Raw genomic sequence first — 4,716 nt, forward strand, 5'->3', positions numbered from 1 at the left:
GTGAGTGGCATCTGTCGAGGAACCAACTAATCATGTGCTTGATCTGAGCAGACCATTAATATAGTTGCAGATTTGGCAAAGAGTCCCCTCCTAAATCCTTAGGCGTAATTAGTTTGGTCAATTTGGTTCTAGGTTTCTTATTGTTCCAGATATATTTAGATATATTGGCATTTATTTTCTGAAAAAAATGGATTGAGATATATGGCAGGGGATATCTTGGAATAGATCATTTAGTCAAGGAAGGATGTTCTTCCTGATGACATTAATCCTGCCAAAAAGAGAGTTTGGTAGGGTAGACCAGTTAATCAGGTCTTGTTTAATCTTTGTGAGCAAAGGCATATCATTTGATGTGAACAGGTCTTTAAGATTTGGAGTAACATATATGCCAAGGTATTTTAAGCCTGTTTCAGTCAATTGGAATAGAGATATCGTTTCTAAGTTGATTGTAAAGAGGGGATATTCAAAGGTTAAGCAATGGATTTATCCATGTTAATTTTGTACCCTGACAGGTTACCATATTCAGATATGATGTCCATTCCTGCAGTGACAGAGGTCTAGACGTTGACAGTGACAGAGGTCTAGATGTTGACAGTGACAGAGGTCTAGACGTTTAGGTTTAGACGTATAAAAGCAAATCATGAGCAAATAATGACATTCTATGCTCTTCTTCACCCATAGATATGCCCCTGCTGTTATTACTAGACGTTATTGCCTCGGCCGGTGGTTACATGACTAACGAGAACAGAGCGGGAGATAAAAGACAGCCTTGACGACAGCCCCTGCCGATAGGAAATCTTTCTGATAATTTACCATTTGTGTTAGCTGCTGCTGATGGGTCAGAATAAAGTGTTTTAAATTAATATAATGATCACCCAGATTAACTTTTTCAAATACAGCAAACAAGAATTTGATGCCTTTTTGGCATTGAGAGAGACAATGAGTGCAGGGTGGTTTATGATATTCAAAGCACGTCTCACATTGTCCGTTCCAAATCTGGATTTGACAAAACCAGTCTTCTCAGGTTTAATGAGGTCTGGAAGTAGGACCTCCAACCTGCGGGCACGTGTTTAAGCGACTATTTTATAACATCAACTCCTATCAAACTAATAGGTCTAAACGAAGAGCAGTTTAATGGGCCTTTGGTGTTTTGGATGCAGGACTCTGGTATGATGCCTCTTTCGAACGTATCGTTTAAAGCAGGCATGAAGATAGGGCATATCTCAGGCCAGAACTTATTGTAGAACTCGCTGTAGAACAGGGGGGATAGGTGGTGTCCTGCCCTCTTCACAACTGTCTTGGTGTGTTTGGACCATGATAGTATTTTGGTGATGTGGACACCAAGGAACTTGAAGCTCTCGATCCGCTCCACTACAAGCCCTCCTTTTCCTGTAGTCCACGATCAGCTCCTTTGACTTGCTCACGTTGAGGGAGAGGTTGTTGTCCTGGCGCCACACTGCCAGGTCTCTGATCTCCTTCCTGTAGGCTGTCTCATCGTTGTCGGTGATCAGGCCTACCACTGTTGTGTCGTCAGTAAACTTAATGATGCAGTTGGAGTCATGCTTGGCCACGCAGTCATGGGTGAACAAGGAATACAGGAGGGTACTAAGCACGCACCCCTGAAGGGCCCCGATGTTGAGGATCAGCATGGCAGATGTGTTGTTGCCTACCCTTACCACCTGGGGGTGGTCCATCAAGAGGTCCAGGATCCAGTTGCAGACGGAGGTCTTTAGTTCCAGCGTGCTTAGTGATGAGCTTTGTGGGCACTATGGTGTTGAACGCTGCGCTGTACTCAATTAACAGCATTCTCACATAGGTGTTCCCTTTGTCCAGGAGGATATGTTGGGGCGGTATGCGAAGTGGGTCTAAGGGTTTCCGGTATGATGGTGTTGATGTGGTCTGCTTGAAACATGTAGATATTACAGACTTGGTCATGGAGAGGTTGATATATCAGTGAAGACACTTGCCAGTTGGTCCACACATGTGACCTTGTTAATGTTGACCTGTTTCAAGATCTTACTCACATCGGCTATGGAGAGCGTGATCACTCAGTCTGGTGCTCTCATACATGCTTCAGTGTTGCTTGCCTCGAAGCGAGCATAAAAGGCATTTAGCCCGTCTGGTAGGCTCGCGTCACTGGGCAGTTCACAGCTGGGTTTACCTTTGTAGTTCATAATAGTTTGCAAGCTCTGCAACAAAAATGAGTGTCAGAGCCGGTGTAGTAGGATTTTATCTTAGTCCTTTGTTGACGCTTTGCCTGTTTGATGGTTTATCTGAAGGCATAGCGGGATTTCTTATAAGCGTCCACATTAGTGTCCCACTCTTTGAAAGCGGCAGCTTTAGCCTTTAGCTCGGTGCAGATGTCGCCATGGCTTCTGGTTGGGATATATATGTACGGTCACTTTTGGGACGACATCCTCAATGTACTTATTGATGAAGCCAGTGACTGAGGTGGTATACTCCTCAATGCCATTGGAAGAATTCCGGAACATATTCCAGTCTGCGCTAGGAAAACAGTCCTGTAGCTTGGCATCCCCGTCATCTGACCACTTTCGTATTGAGCGAGTCACTGGTGCTTCCTGTTTTAGTTGTGGTGGCAAGCATGAGGTTCCCTGTTATGGTGAAGGAGACCGAGGTGGCAGGAGTGAGGGCTGTCCAGCATGTCTCCTATCCAGGGACGATGAGAAGAATGGAAGTAGGGGGTAAAGTTGAAGATAACATTGTAGGTGGATTAGAGAGACCAGTAAATGTTACTCACCAACAGGATTTTGACACGTTGCATGTTAAAAAGGTGGACTGTATCGTTTATGCATTGCACACCGCAAACAAAGAGGAAATCTGAGAAAAAAGGCATTGTTTTGAGTGCGGCTGGATGTTTTTTAGGACTCAGGGATTTTACAGTAGAGGCATTACAAGGAATCCTGTCGACAAATGTCTTCACAGGCACCTGAGCCAGTGTCGGGATGTGATTTGGACTATGACTGAAGGAGTGGGATGGGTTTTTAAATGTATTTTATTCTTGTATTGCTTTATGTTTTTCTTCTTCTCCCTTTTCCGCAACCCGTACAGTAGGTGGCAGCATGCACCTTTAACTTTTGTCTGCTGATCGCCATAATTACCAGAGAAGAAGAAGTGACCAACAACATGACTGAAAAACAGGAACCAACTGCCGCAATTATGTATACAGTGGATATGTACAAATTAATGTGATATTAGGGTCTCTTTCACTCTCTCAATTGATTGTAGGCTACAATGTACACACGTGTGATTTCAGTTCGTGTGTGTCTGGTATGGGAGTTGGAGACATGTTTATTTCGACATTATAAAGAAACACTTTTATAAACAATGCCAACTCAGCCACATTGGTCTGAGTCTTGCTGTTGAAAAACCCATTTTAGTGTCCGACTTTCGGCTGTTGCAGATGCGTCTCCCCCGTTCTTCCTCTAACGTTACAGTAGGTTGCTTTAGCCTTACAACTCAAACGAGCCCCTTAGCTACGCCACAGACACGTATAGAACAATGAGCTAGGTAGTTATAAACAAACAATGTGTTAATTATAAAATCTTTGCCACAGCTGCTGGAGCTTCCTCCCGTTTTCTTTTTGCTCGGTGCCAAAAGTCATCGGCTTTGAATTTGTCCGTTGCGGCAGAGAGATTGGGGTAAAGTGAAAAAGCGTTTGCACCTGGTGTGATAAAAATCTAGTAGTTTCGAAATCATGCAAGTTTAATGAAACAAAACCATATAATGTTCGCATTGCATGAACTTTCTTGTTTTGTATTGTTTTGTTGTTTTTTAAATCTTTAAATATGGAGATGTACGGTTCAACAGCATGTGTCAGGATGGCCGAGCGGTCTAAGGCGCTGCGTTCAGGTCGCAGTCTCCCCTGGAGGCGTGGGTTCGAATCCCACTTCTGACAGTATTTTTTTTGTGACTGAATCAGTTTCAGATAAGAAATGCAACTATGTTTATAACCTTGGCTACAAGTAAGTTATTTTAAATGTGCATTTAATGCAATGCTAAATAATTAGGTATAAAATGATGTTGGAACTGTTATCCACGTGAAGGCACTAAAGTGCAACAAATTATAACTTTTCACATTTTAGGGGTGAAATTGACCTAGGTACAGATCTAGGATCAACTTTCCCTCCCCCTAATCCTATTTTTAACCATCAATGGGGGACATGCAAAACTGATCTAGAGGCAACTTCATCCTACTACTGCTTTAAGATGCATCTATCCATTTCAATGTATTGCTATTGCTCTTCACTTATGCCTAGTCTACATAGACTACACAGTCTACATAGACTAGGCCTACTGAGTCGTTTTTATGGTTGAATAACTCAAGATAGAAAATGTACCTGACATTTGTCGAGACTCTTTTCACTGCACTTCGATAAAAAGTGATTTTCGTTGCAGGTTAGGAGAGCATTTTCACGAACCCTAACCGTTTCCCTAACCTGAACCTCAGTCTCCTGACCTGCTACGCTACTTCTCCGAACCTTATGCTTAAGTTCTCCGAACCTGTTACGAAAAAGTAACTTCGGTATCAAAGTGCTGTGAAAGAGTTTCCCTACATTTGTCTTGTCTCCTGCCATTTAGGCGGCACAACGATCATCATTCTCCTTTTCTACCTTTCTCAGTTTGAGTATTTTGTGACACACAACAGGTTTCTGCAATACTGCAGTGAATCTAAAATAAAAAAAAGAATCACTTCTGATG

The 4,716-nt window shown here is 42.7% G+C and overlaps 1 non-coding gene across 1 annotated transcript; it reads left to right on the top strand.

Annotated features, from left to right (window-relative positions):
- The first annotated feature begins 3,830 nt into the window (after positions 1-3,830).
- trnal-cag (transfer RNA leucine (anticodon CAG)) lies at positions 3,831-3,913 on the top strand. Its single transcript has one exon. It is a non-coding gene; the product is annotated as a tRNA-Leu (tRNA).
- Positions 3,914-4,716: the final 803 nt, after the last annotated feature.

This window comes from Oncorhynchus keta, chromosome 29 (assembly GCF_023373465.1).
Source record: "Oncorhynchus keta strain PuntledgeMale-10-30-2019 chromosome 29, Oket_V2, whole genome shotgun sequence".
Classification (NCBI taxonomy): Eukaryota; Metazoa; Chordata; class Actinopteri; order Salmoniformes; family Salmonidae; genus Oncorhynchus; species Oncorhynchus keta.